Consider the following 19,663-nt stretch of genomic DNA (forward strand, 5'->3'; position numbering starts at 1 on the left):
TTTCGTCATATTCGTGCATAATGTAATTACCGTCTTCATTAATTTATAACTTGTAATATTAGCATATTTTTGATGAGTTATTACTTTTCAAACTGTCAGAATTTGAGAAATTTTATACGATAAGCCCGGTCTCGATTACAAGCAATTTAATAATAAATAATTTTTGTTGACATAATTACGAATGAAAGATAAAAATGATTGGATATTTTCTTTTGTCTCGCACATTATTTTTATGTGGGATAAAATTCGCTTCACGAATTAGGCTTTCATGCGATCCCTGGAGAATTTTGTGTATAAATGAGGGAAAAAGAGAGAGAGAGATAGAGGATTGACGTACGTCGTGGTGAATCAGAAAGATAATCGGTCCTACTTAGCTGTAGTATTTTTGTACGGAGTATTTTATTAGATAAAGTCTCTGAGAGGATGAGTTACTTCTTCTAATCTTTTTGGAAGCTGACAGATCGTAATTGCTATTGATCCGATGGACCCGAATGAGAAAACCGATTATTTGTAGAATGTTATTATCTAATAAAGAAACCCGTTATTTTTATCTTGATAACTTTGCTTATCATTATACTCATTGTGTACTTGTAATTATATTTTTTCGATTAAGAATACATTTTTTTTCAGATATTTTTTACCAGTAATTTATTTTCGATACCAAAATCACTTATCCGACAAAGGGTCTGCTTTTTATCTTTTGTTCTCTAAAGTAAAAGAAAATAAAATGGAGGAGATGTCGGTCATTATTTTCAACATTAGGAACAGTGATGAGGATTAATAATTAAATTGAATTACGGGAAAATGTTGATGATGATGAAGAAAGTGGCGGATGTAATCCGTGACCGCTGATGCTGACTCGACGTCTGTGAAAAAGATCGAAGAACAAACCTCAAGTCAAACATAATCCCGCCGGTCTCAGTTAAACAAAGGATCCTCCAATATTTGACGGTCTAATGTACTAATATACTTACTGCAAAAGAGCTATAAGTACTGTACTAACGGATTTACAGAGGGCATGGTGTTTTGAATGGGTGAATAAATATTGAAGGTATGTACTTTTGTATTTTTTTAAATTTAGTATCACGTCCCGCATGAAAAAACTATATATGGCCGAACATACATTAATAAATATATGGTAAATATATGATGATATATAACGGCAAAACTATATGTATCTAATTATATATGTTTACTCAATATAATTATGATATATCCGACTTGATATAACTCTGAATGTGTTCTTGCCATATATATTTTTAGATATGTTGCAAATTATAATGTAACAATACAGTAATTTTTGACATGTGAAAGTACGTAATGTAAAGTATATGATGAGATATATCATTGCTATATAATACTACACTGTAAAAAATCACCGGGGTAAGTCCAAACGGTGTAGGTTTTAAAAACAGCGGTGTTAAATTTCAACACCGAAAGCGGTGTAAAAATAACGCCGCCGCCAGTGTAAATATTCTGTACCGGTGTTAAAATAACGCCGCCGCCGGTGTAGATATTCTTCACCGGTGTTAAAATATTTTACTTTGTAAATATTTTTATTTTACTTACTCGATCACTATACTTGTTAATAAATGATATTCTTTATTAATTTTCATAAAGAACTGACATTTTTTTTGTTTTATAATCTTTTAAGTTATTACTCCAAGCGGACGCAGTTTATCCCGCTTTTACACCGGTATTACTCCGCTTTTACACCGGTCACCCCGATTTAACACCGGTATTTTTAACATCGGTGAATTACTACTTCTACACCGGTGTAATTTTATTTTAACACCGGGCGCAGTTAAAATGAGTCCATTTTTAACACCGCTCTTTTTACAGTGTATGCATATTTTACTATATATATATTCTCATAAAGTATCATAATTGAACGCCACATATATACTTCCACCTATTCATGGTAATATATTATTGCGATATATCATCATTTATAATCCTACATATATGCGATAAATGATAATATTGTTGATTTTTCTAATGGATTCATGCGATTCTGAAATCAATTCAATAATCGATTTCCAGTATATCTAGGATCTCGTGGCTCAATTTTCCGACCATTTTTAACACTTAAACTCATATCGATCATATAGCTTAAAATAAATTCTGAATCATATTGAAGCATATTTTTTTTTATATATGTTGGAATATATGCGCTGAGAGAAAAAATAGGTTTTCGGAACTAGGAAAACGTAGGAAAGTAATACCTCAGCTATAGGTTTGTAATACCTGTAACTAAAGTGTACTAGTAAATAGTACTACAAAAAAGTAGTTGATTACACTATTTTGAATACACCACGATGATACTAGTGAACATGACTGTTCTGAGTTGGATAATTTAAATTAAAAATTACTAGTCAGCAGAACTATATGATTCATGTAAACTTAACAATTTATTTTAAGTTAATTTAACTACTTTGGGCTGAGTCTATTCAATTAAAAATTTATAGTCAGCGCGACTATGCGATATGGTAATAATTCAATATTTATATCAAGTAATATCAACCAATTGACCATAGTCATTCAGACTTTGTATATATATTGTCTTCTGAAATTTTGTTTTGATTCAAAAGCTTTCTTTTTTGTTAACTGGAGAGTTTTTCTTATGTTTTTATAGTGAGAAAAATTATTCAACGGAACATTAATGTCATAATGTAATCAAGCATATACTAAATTACCATCAAAACAGGCACTCATCACTCTGTCAAATAACAGAGGAGTACCCGTGCCAGAATTGTTCTCAAGTAGGGGAGCCTGGGGCACGAAGGCCCCCTTAAGCCGGTTTTTTCTGTTTGTAACTTTTAACCATCGAATTCTTTTATTTTCCGTCTATTTCGGAAGAATCAGTCGAAATTTTGCAAAAAATCGAAAACAATTTTTTTGAGGGGCCCACTTTGCCCCCTCCTCCCCTATAGCTTTTTCATGCGGGCTTGCGCGGTATAAGTAATGAATTAACTGAACAATAAACGAATTTTGCGACTGAAATATGATGTATCGGTACATGAGAAAGAATCCATCTTCCCTATAGATTACAATAATATGGCCTCTTGGAAGAAACATAAAATGCATAGAAAATGGCGATTCAGTAGCTGATGCGTAGTAAGAAAGACTTTGATCAAGCTCACAGTCTAAGAAATTCGATAGAAAATCTACAGAACATTAAGAGTCGTGCAAAATCTAGACCCAGGGCTCGGTGTTGAGAAAAAAATTTTTCTTCTCCATTCCTGTGTGCTAGCGTTATTTCAGAAGACTTCTCTGAATCCTAGAGAAATTTTTTTCCTTTACTTCTATGTGCTAGCATTCTTCCTGAAGACTTGTCTGATACCCCCGAGGCATCCGAACATCCAACGGACGTTTTTATTTCGGTCAGAATCGCCGTCCAATAAATTCTATTGAGAATCGGGACTAACTGACTTCCGCTAAAAAGAACAACTTTTTTGTCTTAAATTCAATTCCGCAGGTAATAAATACTTTCAATTATGCAATAATGAACTTAAGTCGATATTCTAGCTATAATCAAAACAAATCGATGGGAAAATAAAGTTTAGATGAGTTAAAAAACCTAAAAAGTTAAACGCAAGGTACATTAAACCTAAGCAAAATATAATGTTAAGTTCGGAGTATGGGAATAGTGGGCAAAATGTCGACACGTGCAACCCTCTGACCAAACCTTACCCTTACCCGGAATACGCGTATGGTATATGGTGCGTTGAGGGGTTGCTTTTGCAAACTGGGTGGCATTTGTTTAATTGGGAACCGCCATGGCCGCCGTACCACCCTCGTAGTCTACTACTCAGCCCTCGCTGCAAATACGCCTCGTGCCTCGAAAATACGCGATAGGCATACATGTGAATACATTTATACTCGGTACACACGGGCACAGAGAGAAACCAGAGCAGAGGGTCTAACCCTGCCCTGCTGCGGATAAGCGTCCCTTAAAAAATAAAACACCAAAAAAATAAAGGACGCATAATATGATACTTGCTTTGTTACATTTATTTTCACACATAACAAAAATACTCTACTATAATTCTTCAAAAAACTCTGTCGAGTACTGTAAATTATGTTTTGTCGAAATACGTTTTTTTTATCTCCAGTCTACCTGAAATTATATCCTTATCTAGCTTTTTTTTGTCTCGGGGTCTTTTTAAGAAATAAATACAATTTTCAAAAAAATTTTCGAGAAATTTACCGTCGACTGGATTCGATCCGCCAACTCTTGGGTTCGCCTGTCCCATTTTCAATTTTTGCGGACATCTATACTGAGTATTAAATTTTCAAAAAATACATAAACATAACAAATTTTTCTTTAAATTTATGAGCGATAGGGCAAAATGAGCCACCCAATTTATGTGGTTTTTAAAAATTTTGTTCAAAAAATCGAATAAACAAGAATTTTTCTATCTAAAAAGAATGAAATCGTCATCGATTGACCTAAAATTAAATTAGTACAAAGACTTTTCACTGTCAATGGTACTCGAATAAGTGAATGTACGTCAAACAGAACAGCCGAGTGGTGAAAATAAAAAGCGAAAAGAAATGGATTTAAAAAAAATGAATGCGCAGTATTTCGGGGGGTTTGGAATTTTCAATCGCGCCCACAAGTGGTTCGTTAGAGAGTTTGTAGCTCCACACATACATCCGTCCCCTTAACATTTCATTCATTTTTAGCAAGTCTGTACACCCCATAAGTACCAACCGACGTATACATAAGTACTCGAGGGTTGCTCTTCTTTTCTCTTGTGAGCATACATAAGAACAGGCTTCCAGCTTGTTCTCTACATACTAGAATGGAAATCGATTGGAAAAATGATTGGGTGGTCTACAAGTATTCCAAGAGACTGTTCTACACATACTAAATTCACTTGTACATTTGCCTTTCAGTTTTATTCCAGAAAAAATTTTTTCGTTTGTTCTCTAAGTAGAAAAAAAAATTAAACAAATAAATAGAATAAAAAAACCCTCGAAATTACGCTGTGCTGTTTATCGATGCAATGACGACTGAGACTCCCTCTAGGCAACACAGTTGGCCGAGCAGATGGGCTCGAGACAGTAATCTTGTTTGAGTATACCCGGGATCTGCGCAGTTATTTTGAATAAAGTTGCAAGTATTTTTATTGCAAATAAAAAATAAAATTTAAATGTCTCGAGAAAATATAATTGGGATTTTATGTAAAACGTGTAATAAATAGGGAGAATTTGTTTTTTGGGGAAGGCACCCTTGTGAGTAATTTTACAGAGATGAATCAACAATAATTATTCTTCTGTTAATTGACGACTCCACACTACTTATTTTTTCCGAGTGTTTTGCAAATCGATTGAACAAAATCTTGAGGGTTTTCGGGCTCAAAGATCTATTCTAAAAAATTCCGCACACACTGATAGAAGGATTTTTTTGTATTTAAAAAGATTTGTTAATATTTAATAAATAATTTATTAGAGGATAGGTCCTTAACAAATATTTATTAACAGTTAATAAATCATTTATTAGCAGCGATTTTTTTGTGCTAACCAAATATTTATTACTATTTAACAAATGATTTATTAACATATAAAAAATGATTTATTAATATTTAATAAATCTTTTATTAGTATTTACACACTGGATTATTAATATTTAAAAAATTCCTCTTATTATTTTTAGAAAAGTTTTACATTAATCTTCTCGTGATGGGAAATCTGTAAATAAAATAAAATTATTTGAAATAATTTTTTGAGAATAATGAATTGAATTTAAAAAAATAAATAGTTGTAAAATAAAGAAGAAACCTACATATTCATTATATTTTTTATTTAAACGAAGTCGTAAACAAACACTAGGGATTATTTCTTTTTGGGTCTCTTCTCGAGTTTTAGTAAGGAATTCACCAAGGATTTCAAAGTCAGTTATATGGTTTACTAGAGTGGGAATACAAAAGTAAATTCATAAATTTAGTGTTAATTTTAGAAACGGAATATAAAAAATAAAATAGGATGACAAGACAATGAATAGGTTAAGTACTGATGCTACTGAATATACCTTATATATAACTGTCAACTTACCACAAAAAATCGAGTATAACTCACTTAAATCCCACGATTGTAGCAAAGCTTCCATTTTATTAATTGTTTTCCACAAAGTATAAAATAATAAGCAACTTATCGTATGAAAATCATGTATTTGCATATATATTTTTTTACAACTACGCGTTAAGTATAGCCATCTATCAACACCGACCACCAACAAAATATTTTTTAACTATTAACAAATCTTATTTGGTAGAAATAAATATTTTTTTCAATATATTAAAGCTTCTTAATAGTTACAAAAATTTTGTTCTCATAAAAAATAGATTTTGTTAATACTAACGAATATTGTTAATAGTAAAAAAATATTTTTTCCACCCAAAAAAATATCTGAAAAAGATTTTAATAAATTGATTTATTAAATACAAACAAATCCTTCTATCAGTGCAGAAGTACATACAGTTGAATTAATTTTGATCAATTGAAAAATTTATTTGTTTGTCCTTTATAACAAAAAACGGTTATCGAAAATTTCATTGAAAACAACTGCATTTTCAAAATTTTCAAATTTTTTCACGGGTAGTTGACACTTTATTTTTTTACTGAAGATTTACCGAAGAATAGGGTAAAGGTGCCATTTGTGGCCGCTGCTCCATTTTTGGACATTTAATGCTTTATTTTCGTTGATGCAAAAGTACAAAAAAAAACTTTTGTTGAAATCGTGCAATAAAAGTATTTTTGATCACTTTTAAAAAATTAATTATGCGATTGCGTCTGAAAAAAGAGCCATCCGGCCTTACTCGGAATGGAAAGGTAGATTTCTCATTTAGATACAAAAATTTTGTGAACTTCATAAATTTTTAGATACTTTTTACAGAATTGAGTTATCATTTTCGATTCAAAAGTTATTTGAGGACAAAGCCAGAAAATTCATTTTTATGAAAATCAAAAAAATTTCAAAGACCCACAACTTCTAAACTAATGGACCGATTGGGCTCATCTTCGAACTTGATCAAGGTAATCGTCCAATCAATAAGTGTATAAAATTTCATTAAGATCCGTTAAGAATTTCTGGCGCTATCGTGATGACAAGGCGCGTTATATTGTATATATATATATATATATATATATATATATATATATATATATATATATATATATATATACATATATATATATATATATACACATACATACATACATATATAAACTTTTGAGTGGATGGTATTTTTTGACTCTAATAGGTAAAATAAGATATATGGTGGCAAAATTCTTTGATAATTCGATCATGAGACCCATTGCAATAGGCCGATTTCTAAAGAAATCTACCTAAAAAGCCGTCTGGATGCAGCACCAGTAAATGGCCCATAACAAAATATATCTATATATATAAGGTTTGCAAAAATATCCGTCAGAAGTAGCACCAGTGGAAAAAAAAAAAAACGATAGAAACTACAATAAAGAATATCGAAAGGGTTCACCTTGAGGAAATTCTGAACAAAATAAAAAAAAACCGCTTTCGATACGATAATTTGTTCGGCAGTTATTCGGACTACATCCGAAAAGAGTTAATACTTACAGACATCCGGACGTCCAAGTAAAATTTTTTTCAAACTCGTTTTTTCTCTAAAGTAACAGAACAAATGTTCTTTAAAATATATAAAGTAAGTTTTCTCAAGTCTTTTCTTGATATACGTGTACTCATATTATCCTATCGATGAAATATGAACGTAATAGAGTCATTTTAAGGCCAGAAAATGGCTTGACCTAGACTTGTTGAAAGTAGAGCACTACCTCAAACGCTTCGCGTTTTGAGGCGTGCAATACACACAGTAAAAAATCGAGAGTGAATTTCAAAATGATAACCGATTTCATTTAAATCCTTATTCATTCCGTCACTCAGAATTCCGGAGTTTGAAAAAAAAAATCACTCCGAATACCGAGTAAATATGAAGTTTATTTTTCCAGCGGAGTGATTTCAGAGTGATCTAGATTTGACTTTCACTCCGAAGGAATTAAATAAAAAAACAGTCATCCGCTCCGCAAATTTTTTACAGTCTATGAAGGAATTCAGTAGTTTGAATATCCAAAATGTAATCCGGCTATAGTGTGTGTTATATATGCACGTTCTATATATTCCTACGTATTTTAAAGTACCCAAAGATTATCCGTAGATACATTTATTCCCCTGTATAATATTGGGAAAACGCGATAACGCTTAAGGATTTAGTGAAAAGGGTTATATTATAGTGTACAAGGGTCCTTGACGTAAATATTCCATGGATTTATTTTAAATTCCCTATTGGTCAGTTGTCACTTTAATATGACATATATATACAAATATAATACCTCAGTCATTTACATTAGTTGTTTCACTTTCTCTACCTCGCATACTCAAATTTGCATATATATATGTCTGTTAGGTTGTTATCAACCCTCTGGATTAGAAGGGGTCGGAAGGGTGACTAAGTTTCACCCAGATACTTAAAAATTTCGTGGCCGTACACTTAAATCCAATGATGTTGTAATAATTTTGATAATGGATTGAAATAATTTTCCTCGAAAATTAAATATATGCTTGAATTATTCGGTAGTTAATTGAATGTTGCAATAATTACTGAAGGTTAATAATTTATTGATGAGCATGAATTTTATATTAATCCAAAATGAGATGATGGGATTGTTGAATTACGTCTGAGTAAACAACCAGAGACAAACAGCGACGGGAAAATAATTAGGTGTCGTCAAACAGTCTCTTTCAAGGTTGGAAAATCCACCCAGACTGACATATTCAAACTCCAGGGAGTTGGATAAATGATACCACAATTTTAATTATATTTTTCTAAGTCTTTACTTAAACAGTTTCATTATTTAATCCTTTAATATTTTTTAAATTCTATAAAAAATAATTTGAGTTTGACTGTAAAAAAAAACGGGGTAAGTCTAGGCGGTGTAGGTGTTAAAATTTTCGGTGTTAAATTTCAACACCGAAAGCGGTGTTAAAATAACACCGCCGAAGGTATAAATATTCTTTACCGGTGTTAAAATAGTTTTCGGTGTAGAAAATATTTTACTTTGTGAAAATTTTTACTTCTTCGATCACGAAAGTTAAACAGTATTTTGATTAATTAATTAAATTATTAGTGATTAAAATGCCAAGTGTAAAATTGTGTAATTTTTAAAGAAATTACGGATAACATGAATAATTATTTAAATAAGTATATAGTAAAATTGAAATTTCCTCCAGACAATATTCATTAAATTTTTATATTTTTAACTTCCCGCTAAGAAAATTGTCAATTTTCAAAAATTCGGGAAGTTATTGGTCTCGGTCCGATTTGCAAAAACTGAAATTCTATCAGATTTTAACGTTTTGAGGTTCTAAAAAGCTATTCTGACTAATTTCAAGATGATGTCCGAGTGTATGTATGTATGTACGTACGTATGTATGTAAATATTCATAATTCTTGAACGGATGAACCGATTGTGATCTTTGAGGTGTTATTTGACGCGGCTTGTTAATATCTTGAAGCTAAAAAATTTGAGCTTAATCGGTAGAGTGCGTTCGGAGATATTTCAAAAATAAATTTTTTTTTTCTTGGCTCAAGAAGTTTCAGGATTCTTACATCAAGATTTGTATATGCTTGGTTCAAAAGTATTTTTTTTTCACACAATAAATCTAACTCTCAAACTAAGTAACAGATTTACTTGGGTGAAGTGAACATTTTGACGCCAGGTGGCGCCTCGGTGGGAACAGCGTACTTGCTTGTTTTTCTCGCTCAGTTGTAGTTAGTTTTAAATTGTCAGTTCACAATTTGAACATCAAAACATTAATCTCGCCGTTGATAATTATTTTTGTTTAATGTATATGCATATGAATAGATTTCGGTATCATAATACTTTAAGTAGTAACTAATTACTGTGTTCAAACTTTAAAGATTTTCACAGTAAATGGATTTAATTGTCAATGCTTATTTACTGGATAACCTCAAATTTTCTATTATTGAAAATGTGGCCATTAAACAAAAATATTATTTAAATTTTTAGTACAAATAAATTTTTTTTTAAATAAAAATTCGCAATAAACTTCCAAATCAAAAATTAGTATAAGTAACCATTGTAGTAATAAACTGATTAATAATTTTTAAAAATATATTTGTATATTTCTGAATCGAATAAAATAAATTCCTGATTTAAACAATGCGCCATACTCAAACTAAGTCGGTATCATCCTGAGTCAATATTATCGGCCTTAAACCAAGAGAAAAAATTATTGGGAGAAATAAATATGGATCTTGCTTGAAAGCAAAGAATGCTTCTTCTAAGATTAAAACTTTTGTAAGAAAAATTTTTATTCTCCATTAAAGAATTATAATTTATTTATTCAAGACTGAAATTTTTTTGAATTGAGAAGTTTAGATGTTTCGAAACGAGAATAATATTTTGAAGAAAATAATTTACTTGAACCAAGTTAATTTTTTTTTTGTGTGGGAAAATACTGACTGTTTTACAGAGAGTTTGCTAAAATTTATCTACATTAAAAACATTAGGTATCATTGTTTTAAATTAGCCGTTAAAAAAATTCCAAATTGTTTAAAAATTAAAATTTCTAATTTTTAATTATACAGCATTTTTTTTTTCTTTTTCAACTTAGCTTTAAAATTGTATTCAAATGATTGTGACAGAAATTAAACACAAGTACGTAAAAGTTGTCGTTACCTCGCGTCTGCTCCGGTATAGTGTAGGGGTTATCATTCCTGGTTTTCACCCAGGCGACCCGGGTTCGATTCCCGGTACCGGAATATTATTTTTTTTTTTTTTGCAACGATTTATTTTTAAAACTTTCAATCAACGTATGAATACTAGAACTATTTATGATTTCCTTAAATAATAATTTTGTGTATTTGGTATATAGGTAAGTAGGAGTCTCGCTAGCGGACAGAAGTCTACTGAAATTCCACAAATATATCAATAAAAATATTTCTATCATTCACAGCCTGGTAAAATCGTTGAAGTAGTAAATGACACATCTACTATTATATTAAAGAACTTACTGAATACGAACGGAATATTTTTAAATTATTAAACTTTGATGATTCGTATTCAAATATATCATCGATGATAATGTTAAAAATTTTGTCTGATGCAAATATTTCAAGGATCGGTGATTCGGTAATTCTATTGGATCGCAGGTTCAGATGAAAAAAAATTAAAAAATTTACGGCGTCGGTACCTGCGAGCCAATAGAAAAAAATTTTTTAAGGTGTAATAAATCGTTCACTCTCGATTACCTTCATTACACGGAGAGAAATTAATTATTGTATCTACTATACGAAAATTGTAATTTTAACTATCTCAAATGGTAATAACATTTTTCAGTGGTTATAATGATCAGTATTACAATTGAAAATGATAACAGTTACAATAGAAGATGGTAACTCTTATCATTCAAAGTTGTAAAAATTCTTAACTAAGAATGTGTGTGTGCTCGTGTGAGTGTGTGCATGAGTGCGCTCGCGCGTGTGCGTGCATGTGTACGTGCGAGGGTAGATGTGTGCACGTGTGTGTACATGTGGTCACGCAGGTGTGTGCGCACACGTGTGCATGTGTGTGTGTGCATGTTCGCGGGCAAGTGTGCGCATTTGTGCGTGCGTGTGTGCATGTGTGCGGGTAAGTGTGCGTATTTGTGCAGGTGTGCGGGTTAGTGTGTGCATGTATTCGGGTAAGTGTGCGCATGGATTCGCGTGCGTGGGGGTAAGTGTGCGCATTTGTGCAGGTGTGCGGGTAAGTGTGCGCATGGATTCGCGTGCGTGAGGGTAAGTGTGCGCATGTGTGTGTGTGTGTGTGTGTGTGTGTGTGTGTGTGTGTGTGTGTGTGTGTGTGTGTAAACTCTTTGTAACTTTTTAACTAATAAATCGATTTGGATGGTTGAGGTGGCAATCGAAAGAGCTTGTTGGCCGTCAACTTTCCTGAAAATTTCAGAACATTTGATTAAGTAGACTCGAAAATATTGGCGAATTACGAAAAAAAAAAAAATTTTTTTTTTTAGTTTTTTAGTGATTTCTCAGAAACGACTCGAATGATCGACTTCAAAATCTAATCAGCTCTAGAACTTTATAAGCCGCGTCGAATGCCATCTCAACCATCTTAATCGGTTAATTTGTTCGAGAGATATCGTTGGCGAAAGAAATGATAAAAAACGGGTTTTTTCGATTATCTTTGAAGTGACTCATCCGATCAATTCCAAAATCTAATCAGCTCTAGAACTCAATAAAACGCGCCGATTGCCACCTCAAACGTCAAAATCGGTTAATTAGTTTAAAAGATATCGACGCTGAAAAGTTAAAAAAATAACATTTCATGTTATTTTTTCCGGATAAATCAAAATATAATGTGCTAAAATGTGTCTGAAATCATACCAACTCTTTCTCAAAATAGTCTCTTTCGATCATCAGATAATGTCATGTAACTTGTTCCTTAGTTTTAAACATATTGTCAGCAAAAAATTGAAAAAACCCAGTCTTTAATGTTTTTCTCAGATATTCCATATATTATTGCTTTGACCTAAGTCAAAACTCATTCAAATCTTGTTTTTGATCACTGACATTGATTTCTGCCTCAATACATGTACTTCAGAGAACATAATCGAAAATAAAAATTTAAAAGCCGCTTCTTCATTAATGAATTTTTATTCTTAACTTTTAAACTCTAGCATAAAACGTAACTTGTTAGATCTTGAAAAGCTCATAAAAAAATGATCGCATGCAGTAGCTTTTTCGAGCTCGAAGAGCTCGAAAATATATTCACAGTGATGTTTTCAAGCTCCTTGAGCCCGAAAAAAAGCGGGAAGTTTTAGGGCTGGCCCGCAGGATCAACTGATAGACCGATTTTTTTATATGTAATACATCTTTTTTTCTAATTTCTATTCGTAGAATTTTTTTTACACCGACTTAACACCGGTATTCTAACACCGCCTACACCGGTGCACAGTAAAAAATATTGTGTATCTGTGTTAAAAACGGTCCGTGTTAAAATGTTTGTGTTGATTATTTTGTGTCAAATCAACACAATTCTTTGTGTTACTTTAAAATTTTACTCTTCAACACTTTAAAAGTGTTACTTAGTATAAAAATCGATATTATCAACATTTATCAAGTGTTACTTTAACATCAACACAAAAAAAGTGTTGAAATTTTAACACAAATTTTGTGTTGAAAAATAACACAAAAATTGTGTGGACCGTTTCTAACACACATATTGTGTTGATTTTAACACAATATTTTTTACTGTGTGTTATTTCATTTCAACACCGCTCTTATAACAGTGACTAAATGACCCACGAGTCTTCATTAAGATAAAAAATGATAATTTATATTAAAAAAAAGTAAATTATAGGGTGCGTTAAAAATTTTCGATAATGAGTTTGTTAGCGAGTTGAAAGCCGAACAAAGAATTTCCGGCGATTTAAAAGCGATTAGAGAAACGGGAAAAATGATACCGATGACAGAGTCTATATATTAATATAAGGGTTAGGTCTATTGTCTGTGTGGTGTCTGATGTGTGCTGGCACAACTACAGACTCAACTGGGACTCAGTGTGTTAGCAGTGTAAGCAATTGACGTTGATTTGATAAAGGAAACTAAAACCACAGGACGACTAGTATCCTAATCGACTGGTTGATTGATTTAGAGATCCAACGATTCAGTTACCAGTCAAAGCAATCCAGGCATCATCCTTTTCTCTTTACCATCCCCTTGCCATATCATTTAATTTTACTCACTCTCACTCTCACTCTCTTAGTCTTTATCACTCAAATTCTCACTCACACTTACCGACACTATTACTTTCTCATTCGATTTGATCTTCACTATTTACTCCTCCGTTTCTTCATCCCACCTCTTACATCCTAAGTTATATACGTGAATCTAGTTAAGCATTTAATTAATTTTAGTCGTTAATACTCTCACCAGAGTTTGTATCAACATGACTTTTAGGATAGAATTTGTCGATCGTATGTTTGGATTAATTTAAATACCTTTCACTTAATACATATGTGTACATATATATTTTGTCTCGCGTGTTAACTTTTAATCCATGATTTAGTATCAAGCTTTTTTGAGAAATTTATCCCATAATTTACTTGACTCATGTCATAATTTTATAAAAAAAAAAAAATCAGGGTATGACGCGGTCAAAATTTTTTTTGGTTTATCGTAACTTCAATTACCGTAGGGAAAGGAGGGGTAAAATGGGGTAGTGGGTGGGTGAAAAAGGGTAATTTTTTTTTCACCCTTTTTAGGGGGTATTTTGCCCCTTAACTGCTGAAATTTTTTTCCATTCACTTTGAGCATAAAAAAAAAAAAATATTTAACGTATTTGAGCCCCTGAAAATTCAGTAATTCCTTAAGTACCTGACTGACCCCCTCCCCCAGCCCTACATATATTTTGTCATATATATTTAATAAATTTATAATGAGATTTAACTATTTGGATCACAAAAAAAATTTCTATCCGTGGTAATATGAAATTTTTTCATTAGACGTCCCGTTTTACCCTGAGTACTCAGTAAAATTAAATTAATAAACCTCATTATTAAATACACTTCTCAGTAATTAAAAAAGTTTTAGTTTTTCAGATAAACTTTTAAAATAAAATTTGAATATTATAATAAAGAAAAATAATTTTAGTATCCAAGTAATTCTTAAACAATTGGTGATAATAAATGTGTAATAATTAAGGAGGACTTCCCAATGGGATAGCTAATTTATTTTCGTAATAATAACAGAAGAGTTTCTTTAACTTTGATGCTGACTACTGTACATTATATACCCAGAGGTATATAATGCACGCAGTGGTAGTAGTATCTCATCTCTTCAGCTCTCCGAAGATTGATCGTGCGCGGAACTCAGATTATATATATGTGTATATAGTATTAAGTAGAGTAAACTGCTGAGAGTGTAAGAGAAAATAAAGAGCTGTACTAAGAGAGTACGAAAATTGTTTATAGAGTAGGGACGATATATATTATTATTATTATATGAAACGCAAACTTTAAGCATTAACAGTTAACATCAAGTAGGGCTTAATGTTCAAATAAAAAAATATATATACACTACAGGAAGTTTGTACTTTGTAAAAAAAAGCGGTGTTCAAAATGGACTCAATTGAATGCGCATGCGCAGTCTAGCGATTTTGGTCATGTTAATAAGCCAGCTAAATTCAAAGTGACGTCATAAGAGAGAAAGGTGATTAGTAGAGCCAGGATTTTTACTTTGATTTAAAAATAACAATTGATTATTAATGCTGTTAAATTTTTGATATCACGGCGGAAATATTGGTCGTACGAAAAATTTTTTCAAATAAAAGTTGTTCAAAATTTAATTTTATAAAAAAATGTCTCTTATAATTTTTTTCTAGGACTAATAAGAAAGCCGTAATTTCCAAATTAAGATTTTCGTAATGAACATAAATTTGAATCACTCATTATGAATCTTAATTTTGGAATCACGGTGAAAATATTGCTCGTATCAAAAAATCATAAGAAAGATTTTTTTTATAAAATTAAATTTCCCGCAATTTTTGTTTGAAAACTTTTATGATAAAACCAATATTTTCGCCGTAATATTAAACATTAGAACCATTCATTTCAAAATTAAGGCAAAAATCTTGTCCCTAGTGTTTAGTTATAAGCTTGAATTATTGAGTAGGGATACAGTCGCCCATTTCACTAAAATTCAGAGGTTTAATATAAAATTGAGTGTTTTAATATATATTAAAATACTCGATTGACCAATTAGAAAGGATTGCATTTTAATATGAAATTTTATGAGACTGACTTCAAATTTTTTTTATAAAATTTTGGGTACCCTATTTTGCCCACGCCGCCCCATCAATTTTTTTTTTTTTCTAAAAATGTCTAACAGTAAGAAATATCTCCGCGACAAATTCAGTCTGAGCTACAGCTCACATTAACTTATATATCATACGCATATTTATGGAAGCAAAATAATGTAGACTGAAACTGACAACCCCTGCGTCAAGAGTAACCCTTGGCCCACAATTTCGTTTCAATTAAAGTGAAATGAAACTTTCGCTCTTACTCTCACTCTCACTTACTCTTACTCTTACTCTCACTCACACTTTGTTGTGCACAACAGTATTACACATATATACAATATATACATTACTTTGGCGCGGGCGTAATCTCAACGGGGAATCCTCAGTCATCTTTTATTTTTTTCCTATTTATTTTTACTTTTATTTTCATCTTCTTTTCCTTCCCTCTGTACTGCTTATGACAGAGAATTATACTTTTTTAATTGAACAAACTTTTTTTTTCTTCACCATAAATTTCCCGTTGTCAGTTGTTGCTTTTATTTATTTCTACATGAAAAAAAACTTTACTTTAAAAAATTCGTCTTCGAATTTCCAGAAAATTATTCAAAGTCATTACAAAGTCGGAGATTTTTTCCCGTGCATGTAAAATAAATAAATTTCATTAAGGGGACCACTTTTTTTTTTTGCATACTTCGATAGTCTATAGCTTCAAAAATATATACTACAAAATTTCAAGTTCATATCTCAAATAGTTTTTTTGAGTTACAGTCGTCTGAAGAGCAGCTACTTGTCGGTTTTCGAAAAATGTATTTTTCAAAATTGCTGCTGCTATAATTCAAAGACAAACTATCCGGTCGATTTGATTCGAATTGCAGCCTCTTTTATATATGCTTCTACACGGAAAGGAATAGATCGTACTGGTTACTGTTCTACGCAGTAATTGACGAAAAATATAGAGAGAAATACATATTAGAACCGGAGTAAGTCATGGCTTAACATGTACTATTACTCTTTAAACAGTAACCAGTTCTGCGCTACATAGTAAATGAAACATATGACGTTACTGTTAAAATAGTCGTCGTTCATAGTTCAAGAGTATAAAAACCTCTCAGCACAGCTTTTTTTGCTGTATAGAATGCGAACACTTACTATTTAGTGACAGAAATAATCACTTAGATCTCGTAGTTCTCATTAGCCTCCAGAACAGTACTAAGTTTTGTTATGACATCAACTATTACTAAATTCATGAGTCTTTACTATTCTATACACTTCGGACGCATATGAATTTAGTAATAGTTCAGCAACCAGTCCTATTTCTTCCCGTGTACGTACCGTGAACCTCCAGTTTTCCAATCGAATCAAAAATGTAATTTTTCCAGGCCAAAAATCATCAAAATTTCCCGCGAAATTTGAAATTTTTTTTAACCCGAGAGTCATGGTACGGAAAATACCTTCTAGTTTAATAAACTTTTTGTTTTTTTTGGTTTCCTGCACTGAAGGTTGCTATCACTGTAGTGGGGGGACTTTTTTCGAGCTTGGGATATTGTGCATAACTTGCTGAATTTTGAATGTTTCGGTCCAAAAATTTTATCTTGTATTCATTTTATATCCACAAATATGTTATTAAAACGTCAAAACATTCCATGCAGTAGTTTTCTGTGAAAAAATTCCCAAAAATCGTCGTTTTTTCAGGCGGTCACACTAGTGATCCCTCTCAAATTCCCACGACAATTTTTTTTGAAAACCCATAATATTTTTATCCTTAGCGCTGTCGTCATAAATAAATAATCAAGCTGATGAATTTAAATGAGACTTGAAATTTTTTTACTGTAATTTATTAATGCAAAGCTAATTAATATTTCTTTGTTAGGCGCGTCAGCTCTAAAAGCATTTAAATATTAAAAAGACAAAGGAAAATATTAAAAAAATATCCAGCGTAAAACAAATTCTTTTAACGGAAGAGAAGGTAATTTAATTATTCGAAACTCGTTTGACACGAAAGTTAAATTAAATTTTATAACGTAAATGTATATACATCTGAAGGCTCAGCCAATCTAACGCTTCGTATATTGTATTTGTCATATATTTAACTAGCTAGTATCCTCGATGAAATATATCTATATATATTATATATTTGAGAGAATAGAGTATGACAGGTACGGCACCTGCTTGCGGCTCGTCGTAAAATGATTAACCAAATACACTAAAGCTGACAGCTATGAAAAATGGCTTAGGCTTCGAGACAAAGGAGCCATTAGTGACTTATATCTAAAACTCAACTTTGTATCTCGTCTCTTCTTATTTTACTTACCGAAACTTTTATAAAATTATATTACTCGTCCATTACAACATTTGTATAATTTTATTAAAAATACGCAAGCTGTTGTTGAGAAAAAAAAAATTTTTTAATTAAAAAATTTTAATTTACAATCAATTTATTCATTTTTTTTTTTTTTTTAATAAATAAATTTTTTTTTTGATCTTGTAAAAAATTTTCAATCAATTTTGATATTTATTTTTAGGAAAACTAATAATTTTTTATATGAAATTTATCATTTTCACGGTTAAATTTTTTGCTCCAAAATAAATATATATGTTCCATAATATATTAAAAAAAGTGTAGTCTAGTCTGGGGCAAGGCCAGAGAAATAAATTCTTCTTTGATTGCATTTTTGAAGGTCGGTTATTTAAAAAAAAAAAAAAAAAAATATATCAAAATTAGGGTAAAAAAAAATTGACCTCTAGGTGAATCATGGATTGAACTTTAAAATTGGTTAATTTATTTGATTTTAAATAATTAAACAGCAATAATGATAATAATAATATTAATAACATCATTAGGTATCTTAACTCAACTCTTGATAAAAGTAATAACGATGAATTAAACGACTCGACATCCGGTAGGGTTTCCTGCGTCGTATTCTGCGAGCTAATGAAAACTGTGATTGAGGTTGGTAGTGCCGGCGTGGGTAGTTTCAGCACGATCGATCGTCTTGCTCCTCGTTTTCGTCGTCCTACACACCGCGTATTCTGGGACAAAGGAACAGAACCCTCTTACCCTCTCGCCATCTCTTCCATCTCATCTCGGCTTCATCTCCACCTCCGTCCGTTCCGAGCTGAGCTGTTTCGAGGCTAATCACCGAATCGTCCGATAAAAGCCTTTTGAGAATTTTCCCTAAGGAGTATAACGACAAGGAAAATAGAGAAAAAAAAAAAGTAAATAAATGCCCAAGTGAGACCTACAGTCCAGGGATGAAAAAGTCTTGGGAAATTAGGAGTCTGTTGAACCTAGATCAAACTCATCATCGTCATCAAAGAGAATTAATCTCTATTTGTCCTTACATACACTCATATATATATATATTATATATATACTTTTCTATTTTCCATAAGGATAACATGGAAAAATTTTTTTTTGGGTCTTGTGATTATTATAACTAGCTAACGATGCGTTGTAGAAAAAATTTGCAGACATAATTGTGTAGGGAATTGAATGCTCTACAAAAAAAGTCTCTTATAATTTTTTGATAAATCCATCTGTTCAAAAGTTATTGGAGCTTGAAGTCAAATTTATAGTAAATTTTGAGATCTTTTCACTCTTCCATCGAAACTATCAGACTTATCACAAAATATGACGGAATATTTTTTGTAGACAATTTTATTCCCTACAAATTATTTCCAGCAAAGTTTTTTCAAATTCCGCATTGTTGTCTAATTGTTTTCATTTTAATGTCAAGCTCTTAAAATCGACCAGAATACTACTTTTTATATATACATATGTACTCGCAAAACAAACCCGCAT

At 31.4% G+C, this 19,663-nt stretch overlaps 2 long non-coding RNA genes and 1 other non-coding gene across 3 annotated transcripts in view; 2 read left to right on the forward strand and 1 right to left on the reverse strand.

Moving 5' to 3' along the window:
* LOC130672307 (uncharacterized) overlaps window positions 1-19,663 on the forward strand; it is a 123,370-nt gene that overhangs the window by 80,974 nt on the left and 22,733 nt on the right. Inside the window, exon 4 of the long non-coding RNA XR_008990682.1 lies at window positions 631-1,051. This is a non-coding gene — a long non-coding RNA (uncharacterized LOC130672307). The remainder of the gene's footprint in view (window positions 1-630; window positions 1,052-19,663) is intronic.
* LOC130672308 (uncharacterized) lies at window positions 5,619-6,226 on the reverse strand. Its single transcript, XR_008990683.1, has 3 exons — window positions 6,061-6,226; window positions 5,792-5,916; window positions 5,619-5,697 (listed from the first exon to the last, which is right to left on the reverse strand). It is a non-coding gene; the product is annotated as an uncharacterized LOC130672308 (long non-coding RNA).
* Window positions 10,755-10,826, forward strand: Trnae-uuc (transfer RNA glutamic acid (anticodon UUC)). Its single transcript has one exon. It is a non-coding gene; the product is annotated as a tRNA-Glu (tRNA).

This window comes from Microplitis mediator, chromosome 7 (assembly GCF_029852145.1).
Source record: "Microplitis mediator isolate UGA2020A chromosome 7, iyMicMedi2.1, whole genome shotgun sequence".
Classification (NCBI taxonomy): domain Eukaryota; kingdom Metazoa; phylum Arthropoda; class Insecta; order Hymenoptera; family Braconidae; genus Microplitis; species Microplitis mediator.